This window comes from Anopheles coluzzii, chromosome X, assembly GCF_943734685.1.
Source record: "Anopheles coluzzii chromosome X, AcolN3, whole genome shotgun sequence".
Classification (NCBI taxonomy): domain Eukaryota; kingdom Metazoa; phylum Arthropoda; class Insecta; order Diptera; family Culicidae; genus Anopheles; species Anopheles coluzzii.
Window position 1 is genome coordinate 9,762,607 of NC_064669.1, and position 13,185 is coordinate 9,775,791.

Below are 13,185 nucleotides of genomic sequence, written 5' to 3' on the forward strand. Positions count from 1 at the left end.
CAATGACAGGCCTGGATTGCAAAAGGGTGGCCCAGTGCCCAGTGGTACAGTGTCGTTTGGAAATCTGTACGTGGAGTATGTGGCTACATAGAACGGACAGTAACAGAGAGGAAGACACAGAACACACACACACACACACAGACAGACAGCGACAGAGAAGGCCGAGAAAACTCCCTGTAGCCCACCCCAACATCTAGCAGCAGATCGGCCTCCAAAAACGGTGATCTCCATTCCCGACTGGTTCTAGCCAGGGCGAACCTCCTGCAGAGATTCGATCCGATCCTAAACGAACACCGTCTGGCCGTCCCCTTTTCACTGCTGGACTGTTTCATTCGCACTGCCGCTCAGGCGCGAGATGCCTTCCCTTCCACGGCCGTCCACGGCCCTTACATTTCGAGCGATCATCATTCCTTCGCTTCTCGCATGAACTGTCCCCTGCGGGGAGAAAATCGCCCATCGTCCACTGCACCGTTGGCACCTCCACCTCCTGCTTATAAAACGTTGGGACTCGGGCTGCATCAACCCTGGGGGGGGGGGGGGGGGGGCTCTCTCGAGATGGTGATGGTGACGATGCGGTCGGTTGATCTCATTCCGCTTGGGTTGACAAGGTTACGGAGTGCGCGCTCGCGTTCGTTCTCACCTCCCGTGTTGTCTTGCACTCTGCCAAACTCCCAAGCGGTGGTTCTGTTGTTTTTTTTACGATCTGGAGAAGCTGTTTCAACAACTTAAGGCAAAAAACCCACACCAATAGAGATCATCATTGCCGAGCAAACGCCATCAAGCATCAAGCGCCATATTATCGCCCTTAATCGGCGAGCTCATCCGGCAGCCACATTCTTGTGTGGTACCTGCGCCGATCAAGCACGCGGAGGAGCTTGCCTACCTCATGCCTTGGAGTATCTGTCTGTCTCTAAGTGTGTGTGTGTGTGTGTGTGTGTGTGTGGTATAGCTCATTCCTTAATTATTTTCGTCTCCACTTCGCGACGGCTTCGGTTGAGAGCTACGGACAAGAAGTACAGCGAACCATTCTATCCTTCCGCTTTGATTTCATTCGTTTTTGTGCCCTCTCTCCATGGCCCACACCATTTTGTGCACATCTCGCTCTCGCTCTCTCTCTCTCTCTCTTTCTATCGCTTTGTTCCTGTGTTAGAATTCTGCGACGCGAAACGTTGGCTAGTTTGCGTGTATCTTCAGCATAAATATTCCAGGCCCGGGTTAACTGACGACGGAATTGGAATGTGCTTGTTGAAGATCGGCGTTTCGTGTCTGCCTTTGGTCTTACCGTTCCGTCGCACACTGGGCCAAGCGGCGGCAGAGTTCGCTGTCAGGTGAGCAACTTAGCAGTGACTTCCAGCAGTGTCCAACACAATCACACACACACACACGCACACGAAGGTGTCTGCGACATGACTGGAAGATTCACAACAGCTTACAGAAATAAAATCACGGCATCTGACGACCACCCAGTCGCTGCAGCGTGAAGCTCGGAGCCGCTAAATGCAGCACTGCAGGGCGACATGGCCGATGCTGGTAGCGCGTAAAAGCAGCAACAAAAAATCTGGCCACCACAGTAGCACACAGCAAGCAAAAACCTCCCGCCCCGCGATGGGATATGGGGGCCCGAGCGAGGTCGGTGGGATGTGTGCGTGTGTACGCGCGCGCGCGCCTGCGTGTCGCTTGGCCAAAACTCTTTTCCCAAACCCAACATACCGACAGACACGGGCACACATACGCGCACACAGCGTGGTAGTGGATTCCAGGAAGGTAGGCAGGAACCGAACGAGCGCTTGGGAATGATAATTTTCATTTGCATACACAACATCGGCCGTTAGAGCGAATTCGTTTGCTGGCTAATGCTGCTGCTGCTCGCTCTCTTCAGAATTGTCCGCTTTGCCGTCCGAAATGCCTTGCTTGCCTTTGTGCACTGCGTTGGGACAGAGGGAGAAGGTGTTGCCGGTGACGTTTTCACCGGCAAACGACCACCGGAACGTCATAGTAGCCCAAAACGCACAGCTATTTTGGCACATGCCACATTGGCTCCGAAGCCAGATTGATGTCAGCCGACAAGGTGACTTCCAGCAGCAGCAACAGCAGCAGCATCGTCATAATCGATTCGATATCAGCGCGTACGTTGCTCGGCGATGTAGCTTATCGTACCAAGTGTGTGAGTGTGCTGGAATGTGACAGCTGTATAGCTGTTTCTGGATGGCGAACAGTGCTACTACAGATGATGTACGTCCATCTCGTGTAGGTCGCCTTTGCCCATTGTGACACTACGGTATTAGGCATTCAGAGATCTATTCAGCCTGAAGCAACAGAAAATCGCGCTACTAGCACTGCTACTACAACTCTTTCGCTAAATTAACTTGACAGCATAGCGCGAAGATCGCGATGGAAATAGATGCGAGCCAATATACAGTCGTTGCCACTAAATGATGACTCTGAGGCATTAATTGTTGCACCAAAGGCATCTATATTTACCTGCAAACATTGCCTTTAAGAAATCATGAACTATTCTCAAGGTACTTGAGCAGATTTAATACAACTGTCATGTTACAGTACAATGGCACTAAATCCATTTACTTTAATGCCCTATTTTCACAAAACCCAAAATGAAATTAAATACATTTCTCAGGCATTGTTTGAACCTGTAACGGTATATAAACTCTTGTTGACTGCATTGAAACTTCACGAATCGAAACACTATCGTTATATTCTATCGTTCAAATTCTATTCTTAATTATGGACACAATTCAGCAATTGAATTGATGTTTTGTATATAAAACTATTAACTTACAGTAAAGAATCGAAGTCTTAGAAGCAAAAAGTGGGTCACTCATCAACAAACATCGGTGCCTTAAAGACAAAACGAGATAAGTTAGACGCAAAATTGAGCGGTAATGACCGTAGATAGGAACCTTCGCTTCTACGTCATCCGGGGCCGGTTCACACCGAAGCACCGTGCCGTACAAATCAATACCTCTACCCACACCCTGTGCAATCCCGGGTTCTGGGGTTCTGCCGAAGCTAAGAGCCCCCGAGCCGCTAAACCGGCAACTATAAACGGTTTTAAAATCAGACAACAAACCAACCGAAAACGGCGAAAAAAAAACACACACACAGTCACACAGGACAGTGAAGTGATTGTAAATAACAACAGAAGGGATTGGAGGAGATGGGGAGGGCGGAGGGGGTTTTCGTTGACAGCGGGATAAGCAACGCAGCTCACTCGCTACGTGCCAGACGGCCCACATCTACCGGTGACGGGGATAGTGGATAGCTTCGTCTTCGACCAGAGCCGAGAATTCGAACACGGGCGGCTCGATAAACGCGGCGGCGTACGAGAAGACAAGAGGCGTGCAACGTAAACCATCCCTCTCTCTTTCTCTCTCTCTTTCTCTCTCTCTCTTTCTCTCTCTTTCTCTCTCTCTCTCTCTCTCTCTCTCTCTCTCTCTCTCTCTCTCTCTCTCTCTATCACTCTGTTTTTTTGCCATTTCTCTCGCATCAACTGTGGGCCGTGCCGTGCCGTTTCCTCGCCAAGCGCCACCTGGTTAGGGCCTAGCGGTTGTGATAAACAGCGTGCCCCGAGTGCACAACTACTAGCGCAAAGCCCGACTCGCCTCACCATCAGCCCGAACCCGAAATTGGTTCCACCGATGAGCAGATGTGTGTAACGCACGTCGAGAGCGGTGTAAATAAAGGCAGCCTTTTAGGATGAGGGGGGGGGGGGGGAGGGTCACCCCACGGCTCGGTCACATGGAATTGGCCGTGTGTGCGTGTGCTGCCGCTGGTGCTGCTTTGGTGCATAGAGACGAAGGGTTTTTTTTCTGTGTTGTTGTAGCAAATCAACCAGCAAGTCCCTACATCATGTCGACCCCTTTGGAGTTGTTGCTGAATGGGGAAACCTATGGTTTGTCTGATTTTCTCTGCAAGCCTTTCGTGGGCTTTAAACCAACGTGGATGATTCTTTGTGCTTTCGTGCTAACTTCTTCACTTCAAGTGTGCGCTGTAATTTAACAAAATGTAACAAATGTTAAGCAAGCAGCCCATTCGCTCTCTCGCTCCCTTTCGTTCGTGCTCACTGGCACTCTCTGGCTGCACTCTCCCGCTCTCCGGAGCATGCAGCGGTGCGTCGGGACCATCAACCCGGAACAAAGGAAAACCCAACCGACCGACCGACCGGGCGCTGCCTGCACACGCTCGCACGCCGTATCGACCCGAAAAGGGAAAGACCCAAAACGGGCCCGTGCGCACCAACACCAGCGTAGCGTAGAACTCTCCCCCTGTCTCGCAGCGCGTGGTCGCTGGCCCATCCAAATCCCGCTCCGCTCCCTCACCTTCCCAGGGTTTTGTCACGCGCACACACAAGCGACGTGCACGACGGCCCGGGGTTCCGCCGCGCACCCAGCAAACTGGTGTGCTCACAATCCGCAAACGCATCCGATTAAAACGCCAACCAGAACGGGGCAAGATCTCCGGAGAAGAGGAATGCAGCGAAGTACGGAACACACACACACACACACACACACACACACACACACACAGACACACAGACAGACTAGCATACGGCCGTAGCATACACAAAAGGTTATTAACACTCGTAGGTTTTTTTTTATACTAAATCTACGTTCCCTTATTTCGCTCTCTCTCTCTCTCTCTCTCTCTCTCGCTCTCGTTCTTCTCCTCGTGACCTCATCCCGCTTGTGTTGCCGTGCTAGCAAACTCGTGCTGAGCGCGCGCTCTCCTGAGACATACACACACACACGCACGCAGAGGGACACAAACACGCCTCGAAGGTATGGTTGGAAAAATCTCGCACACGCTGCCAGCAGCCCGAACTCTGTCACAAGATTTACGGTAGGTTTTCTCTTTTGATACTGGGCGATTTTTTTCCTTCTCCCCCTTCTAACGCACTCGTCTCACTGTGTGTTTGTGTGTGTGTGTGTGTTAACCTGCAAGACTTTGTTGAAGAATCGACCCATAGCTCGAACGAGCCGCAGCAGCACCCGCAACAGAAACGTGTTGGTGCTCGAAGTCTAACGACGTGTTTCAAATCGAACGCGAAGCAAACATAATAACGCTCATAAAATTACCATAACCGCCGAGCTACACGCACCGGACGGCAGAGGGACGGTAGCCATAAATCTGTTACCGCCAACTGTCAAAATCCCGTACACAAATCGGGCCCTGCCCTGTGATCCGACACGGCCCCGGTCCGAACGCGTATCTCTTGTCTGCGGTCTGTACTAGAGTTTATGGCATCGTTCCACCACCATCCGGTACGTGTACGTGTGGCTGTAAAACAGGTTGAGCTAAGGAAGACCCCAAGCGAACGGGGCGAGCATGCATCCATCCTCTAATGCACCTCACTCACTCAAATGTACAACAAACAAACAAGCAAGCAAAGGAAAGTGCTTGAGGAGAGCAGGTCAATAAAGCAGTGCACTGGCAATAAAAAAAAATTGCAACGATAAATAAAATAACTGCACCGGTTCGAGGTTGTGTTTTGTGCGCCACACATTGGCATGTTGCAGCGGCTCGAACCTGTACGGAAAACAGCCAACAACCAAAACAAACCCCCAAACCTAGCTGCTAGGGGGAGGGGGGGGGGTCAGAAGGAGCGCTTGAAAATAAACACACAAAAGCGCAACAAAACGGCACGACAAGCGCAGGCCGGCAGGCAGGCAGTCAGAAAACCCGCGAGCCAGAAGGAAGGATAAATATATAAATAAACAATCGAATACCATTTGCGCCCTCCAGGGGTGTAGGCGGGCCGAGGGTTTGGTTTGGGAGGCCCACAGCACTCGCCAAGTGTAGCGCGCGCGCCGGGATGGCCATAAAGCATCATCCATCGGCGATGCGAAGAGATCGGTCTGTTTATGTTTATGTTTAGTGTGTCCCATGATGTCTCGCAAGAGGGGGGGGGGGGAGGGGAATGGAGGCGGTATTGTTTTTTGCTTCATCATCTTTGTCGCTCTGCTCGCGGTGCTCTTCCCTCTGACGCGGTGTGTGCATTAAACTTCTTCTGTGGCCTTCTGTGTGTGTGTGTTTTTTGTTTTGTTTTTTATTGTTTCTCCGCAGCAATGTGCAACGCACCGCATCTTGTGCCGGTGGTGCGGTGCTGTCTTTGGAAAACCATTTCCACCTCGCCACGTTCGTGTTGCGTTCGAGCAGGCACCAAAGCATGGCAAGGAAATTAAGGCCGCGAAGCCAGCCACATCGGTACACCGGTTCTACAAACACACACTAGTACGGCGGATGGATGACAACAATAAAAAAAGGACGTTCGGTAAGCATCGCTTACCCAATGTCGAACGACTGAGCCAGTTTAAAACCATTCTTGATGGAATTTGGATTAAATACTTTGGCACGAATTTTTAAAGACAGAAGTTGAGAACTCTGTACGGTTAATTGCATCCCAATGACAGAGAGCACACCGAATGGTTCAAAAACTAAAGCAACTATCATTAACCGAATGATGCTCAAGGATAGGGACGTTTGGGTCAGCTATTTAGCACGGCCAAATATCAAGGCACCTCCGCTCCAAGGTAAAGGCAATTTCTACTAATTAAATAATTCACCGCCATCCGCAGCGTACCGGTGGCCTTTCTGCTCCCAGTGCCATGTTTACTTTCGCCGTCAATATTACCCGTTAATAGGGCGTACGCCCCCTTTTCCTAGCATCGTTTCCCGTTTATGGAGGGAATTATTCTTAATGAGTGCTTTATGGCAACGCTGTAATTGCTTCGAAAATCGCAATTAATTGTACTTCAAACAACAAAAATCAACCTGCGATTGTATGGTTCGCCTTCACTGCGGCGGCGGCCTGGCCGAAGGAGTGACTGGCCGTAGTGACTCTTCTGTCCATATATGAATGCAGCTTTATAATGCAATCAAATTAGCATATTTGCACTTGGCCGGATCGTTCAGCAAATCTCTTGCCGCAGCGGTGCCGTTTTATGATCTTCCACCAAGAAGGGATTATATAGTAGCTTCATGTGACCCGCGCCCGCACCGTACGGGTGATTGATACTTGCAAGCACATATGCTATCCCACTACAGTGTGTGTGTGTATGTGCATCGGGTGCATCAGAATCGTTCCCCCCTCCCAATGGCTGGTACTCGTTTTATGGCCCAAGTTTCTGCGCTGGTCTGGTTTTTATTTCGTTTTACGACCATAAACTTCCCACGAACGGTGATTTCCGCCAGTCGAATTATGCTCCCTGCCGTATGCCGTTTATCCAAGCCAAGGCAAACTATACACACGCGTCGAGATCATCGACACGGGCAGAGTTGCAACATGTTGCATTTTGTTCGCGCGAGTAAAATTGAAAGCTGGTTGGTTTGGTTTGTTTGTTTCATTGGAGTTTTCGAGCCATATGGGGTTTTAAAAAAGTCCCTTGGCATGTAACCCAACAAGGGCAGTGTGACATTTCACACAAAGGCTGAGTGCGTATGTAAAGTATTGGAAGGGCATTGGCAAACAAAAACAAAAAGACACGAAGCCAACATCAACCGTCACACGGGCACGGAAATGAAAGTTTAGAAAACATTATCCAACATACACACACACACACGCACACACACTGAGAAGGGCACGGAGAGAGATGCCACATTCCAGAACAGAACAGAAAACGGCATACGTTCTGGCCCAAGCAAAGATGGCAGGAAACTGCATCCACATGCTGTGTGCCGCACGGGTAGAAATTGTGTAACCTACACATTCTTTCTCCGCTTTCTCTCTAGCAGTGAGAGCAGCGCGCTCTCTTTCTGCCATCTCTTTGCCGGGTTGCCAGCTGCAAGCACGGTCGAGGCGGGTGAACGGAAAAAGTGCACTGGGAAAGAGTGACGTGAAAGCTGCAACCGAGGAGATGGCTGCATGGGATGGGATAGGGAATGGGACAGTTTCAAGGTTAGAGCAACTCCTGCACGTCCTGCACATGTGTGTGTGTATACGTTTGAACATTTGCCCGAGACGACCGATAGGATAATGTACCGGATGAGCTACAAAATCTCAGCTCGCTGCTAATGTCACAAGGGGTGGCAGAGCGAACAAGTTGTGTTTCGAGGAAAGCAAAACCAATCAAACAATCAACGACACCGGTATTGAAAAACAAAACACCGAAGCTGAAACCGAACCGTAAGATGCCCCTCGGGTCAGTGGGCAAAGGATGGGAAAATCTTCCATCTGCCAACGTGCCGCGCGTTAATCGTTGTTTGATAATTAAAAACAACCGTTTGCAACCGTAAGCGGGCACTTAAAAACACCATTTACACCGGGCATGCCTCTTGCGCCCCGCTAATGGACGATAACAATGCGCTTTCGCGGGCCTATTATGAGTGTGTGTGTGTGTGTGTATGTGTGTGAGAGAGAGGTAGCACACCTCATTAAAGATCATCCGTAACAAAACAAACAAGCGCGATAACGGGGACCGATGCGAGCCAATGTGCAAGGTATCGCGGGCCGCGGTGACGCGATGCAGCCAGCGTAAAGAGTGCGTTGTTTATATAAACACGCGGCTTCAAGCAGATGTTGGGGGGGCCGGATTGATCGGCCGAAGCTCTGCAAAAGGCTGGCGGCGGGAGGAGCATCCCGCAACAACACTCGCGGCGATTAGCTCGGATTAAATAGCCGTAATATGGTACTGTGAAAAAAAAATGAAAATAAAATCTGACTCGAAGTGGGTTCGGCGATAGTAGAAAGAGAAAAGACCGTTGGCGTGTGCTAATCCAAGCGGGAGGTTTGATAGGTTTGTTGAGGTAACGCTTCCTAGTTATGGTGCAGTATAGTGATGCGCTGGGAGAATGAAGACATTGCATCATAATGTCGGGAGGGCGGAAGCGTACAATGTTGTAGTGTCAATTCTTAGAGCCACCATGTCCTACAGGTGCGACGGGATTTTATAGAGACTTTGAGCCTGTTGACCTCATTCGACCCATGAGCGGTCGAAGATGCTGATTGATCCATTCAAAGCGTACTTTGTGGCGTCGAGAGAGATGCCAGCCAAGGGATGACAATATTGATCATGTCAAGAAGCGACGGTGCATTGATTGTTGATGGTTACTCTTCTGTCAAGGTCATTGCTCAATCCGGGCTCAATGTTGATATTTTCAATGTTAACCATCACTTCGTCAAGAGACTGCCAAACCCACTCACGATACAGTTCACGATGTTTGATGTGCGAATTCAAATTATAGTGACTTTGATCCTTTGGATCGATCCCGCACTTTCGCCAGTGGGATCCCACGTGACCAACAGAAACGTTTGATTGTGCCGGGGATGTCGTTTGATGGTTGAAGATGCAGAACGGCCACGTGACGAGCATCAACTGTTGCTGCTGGGACAGAGGCAGGTACCGCGTTGGTCTGCTGGAAGTGTGTTATAATGCTTCTAACGTTCTCCATAGAACAGAATTAAAAAAAATACTTCTGTGTTTTGTCGCCGCCCAGCCAGAAGATGCAGACGTTCGCAAGAAACCATGCACATCCGGTGATGATGTGTGTGGTAGGTATGCAACAACAGCAGCAACAAAAAAAGCAACCACTCCAGAGACGCCGGTTCTAGCCGGTTCAGCGGTACAGGTAGCAATTACCTGGCCTTTGTCCCGTGCCCTTCGCTGCGAAACGAACGCTTAACCACAACACACACTGCCCAAGCCAGCGTGTTTGTGTGCGTGCCCGATGATCTTGCGTGTTAAATCCTCGATAGTATAGTGGTCAGTATCTCTGCCTGTTCGCACGGGGTTTCTGTGCGACTGCGATCTTACCCCAAACCCCTTTCCGAAAAACTTTTAGGAGACATCACACCTTATCCACAGCGAACGCACAACGGCGGTTGGGAATATTTGCAATTTCACTGACGACTCTACCAGCATAGACCGATACACTTTTGATAGCTTTTGCAGACGTCAAACACGGCAACGAAACTCCCACCCAGAGCAACGCGGGTTCACCTCTCTTCCACGACTGCCGGGAGATGGGCAGCCACTAGAGGCGTCACTCTACCGAACGGTGCACACTAAACATAAAGGCTACTACCAAGCAAGCAACTACAATGAAAAGCACACAGATACACGCACGTACTACAACAGTAAAAGAACAACAGAAAAGCAAAAAGTCTAGGAATTGCAAAACTCACACTGCCTTTCGCCTCCTGCTACTGCTGCTGCTGCTGCTCTTCCTCCTTGCTGCTTACAGCTGTGCGGCTCGCACAGCTTACTATATTATTGGTTGTGTGGTTGATGTGTTTTCTCCTTCTTCGGTCTCTCTCTCTCTCTCTGCCCCTTTCATGTCTCGAGAGGGCTACGGAGCCTGTGTGCCTGCGGGGGCCCTGGGCCTGGCTTGCAATTTTTGAGAAGGCAGAGGGTTGAGAAGCCTTTCGGTCGTTCCGTTTTGCTGGCGCGTTCCGTTCTTCTCTCGCTCTGTCGATGTATGTGTGTGTGTGTGTGTGGTGGTGCGCTTTTTTTCACTCGCTCGCTGCTTCTTCTGCTGTTGCAGCGGGCCGAACGGGGAGGCCTTCTCTACCGCTCCTCCACCCCCTCCACGCACAGCACAGGGAGCAGGTTCAGTTGGTTGCTGACATGGCTTGATTGCTTGCGGGTTTTTTTCTTGCTTGGTTCCTCCTGCGTTCCCCACAACCACACAGACACCACAGCAGACACAGCAGTACGCACAGTACCTCTCCCCACCCCCCTTCGGCGTTTCACTATTCCACTATGGCACCACCACCAACACCCACAGGCAGGTTCTTCTACCGTTACTACCGGGACCTGCGGCACAGCTCGACGACTCTTTTTTTGGCGAATTCTTTCACAAAAACCCCCTAACAGCCCTACACAACTTGATGGTTGATGGTGTGCAGGGAGGGATAGGGGGGGGGGGAGGGGAGTGCAGGTTGATCTGTCGATCGCACACAGCGCGATTTTGCGCACACACACACACACACCTACTCTCACACAGACACAGTCGTTCCTCTTTTTGCCTTTCTTCAGTGAAATCAAACGGGCACGTGCACACACACACACGGAGGGGGGGGGGGAGGGGGATGGGGAGATAGTATGGGCACAAGCAGGAGCGCGCGCGCGGGCGCACACACTCACACACACACACACACACACACACACACACACACACACACACACACACACACACACAATTGCATGCACACACGGGACGGACGCGCTGCGCACACATTCGAAAGGAGACACGCGAGCGCACGCACGCACGCACACACTTTGAAAAGAGGATGTTTATGGGGGGGGGGGGGGGGTGATAAGAGGATGGAAAGGGAGGGGTAGTGTGCGCGTGTGTCTGGTCTGGGTCTGGTGTGGTTGTGGGGGGAACTGTTTTTTTTTTGGTTTTGTTTCGGACAAGGTTGATTGTTTTCTCCGGACGCTTTTGCGGTTTTCGGCTGCTGCTGCTGCTGCTATTGTTGTTACTGCTGCTGTTTTTCCTGCTTTTCCTGTGCTGCTGTACGCACACACGCACACACACACACATGTAGCACATTTTCTCTTTTGTTTTCGCACTATCACATACACACAAACACACGAATCTTACGTCACGGGATACGACCCCGTGCAGGGAAGCGAAGGCGGTTTTGAGGGGGGGGGGGGGGTTGTGGTTTGATTTTGAAAGAGCTTTTAGACGGGAGGGTAGAGGGGGGAGGGGCAGTTACAGAACGATGCATTGTGGAAAAGACTTACACTCCTATTGCTGTAAGTGTGTGTGTGCGTGTTCGTGTTTTTCGCCAGGAAGCGTTTGCTTTTGACAGTTTGACAACGGCTCAGCCGAAGAAAAACAATGGAAAACCACCATCACCACCATACAGCTTTCTTCCATTCCGCCACAGCCCCCCCCCCCCCCCTCTCCCTTCGCTTTGAATGTGTGTATTGTGTCCCTCACAAAACATCTGTGGCCACCGTGCGTGTGGTTGTGTATTTGTTCCTTTTCCGGTTGGCGTTTTTGAAAACTCTTTTTTCCTGTTTCCCTCCCCCCCCCCCCTTCTACACTTCCCTACCATTCCTGTGTAATACCAACAAGAAAAACCCTTTCCAAAACGTTTACTCGTTATGTATGTGTGTGTGTGTCACAATGAAAAACATACATGCACACACACGCACACCGACACACAAACAGACAGCAAAAAGGGAGCGCGCGCGTGCGCACGCACACACGACGACGACGGTCGCGTTTGGAAAAAGCGAGCCAGCCTACACCTCATCCCCCTCCCTCCTCCCCGCCTCCTCCTTCCCCAGCAACTTAGTAGCGGAAAAACGGCAACGCCGAGAACACACAAACAACCGGTGGGGAAGGGGAGGAGGTGTACACGAGAGGTGTAAGGTAAAGGTACCGCTGAACACGTGTGTGTGTGTGTGTGTTCTGCACTGATTTCCCTGCCACACACAACACAACAACCTAAAAACCACATAAACCCCCCCAGTTTGAGCGAGGGAGGAGAAAAAGGGTGCCAAAATGGGCGTTCGTGTACATTTTCTGTCCGTTACAAACCTACCAACTCCCCCCCCCCCCCCCCCCCCCCACTCTCCCCCAGCTGCGTGTAGCAAAAACCTGTGCAATTCCTCCCCCCGCCCCCTGGCTCCTTCTTGCACGGCGGCGGCAGTTTTCTTTTGCTGTCGTTCTTTTTTTTTTCTTTTCTTCCTCCCCGATATCGCCCTCAACCCACACACACACACACACACACAAGGTATTTCCTTGCCCTGTCCCCCCATCAGTGCATCTGTGTGTGTGTATTTTAAGGTGGTTGGAAAAATGGAAAATGAGTGGGAGGCTGGATCGTTGGAAGAGGGAGCGAAGGGCGGCTTGGAAGAGTGAAGGGAGCGGGGGGGAACGGTTGTGGTGATCCCGTGGGGGTAGGGCATCGGTGGGGTTGATGTTCTCCAAAAGCGATGTGTGCTGTGTGTGTGTGTTTGTGTGTGTGTGTGTGTGTGTGTGTTTTTCCTTTCCGTTTTCCTGTCCGTGCTCGTCTCGCTTCCCGGTCGGCTGTTTGGCTGTTCTTTTCCCTTCCACACTAGCAGCGCTCTCGCTTCCGCCCCCGAGACGCTTCCCTGTTGCTCTCCTTCTTTCTCTCTCTCTCCCTTTCTCTCTCGCCTACGCGCTCGCTCCACGTGCATCGAAGGGAAGGGAAATAAATGGGCTAGCGGGATGTATGTGTGTGTGTGCACA

At 51.0% G+C, this 13,185-nt stretch overlaps 1 protein-coding gene across 6 annotated transcripts in view; it reads right to left on the reverse strand.

Annotated features, from left to right (window-relative positions):
- LOC120960962 (mucin-12) overlaps positions 1–13,185 on the reverse strand; it is a 108,241-nt gene that overhangs the window by 93,681 nt on the left and 1,375 nt on the right. The window lies entirely within an intron of this gene.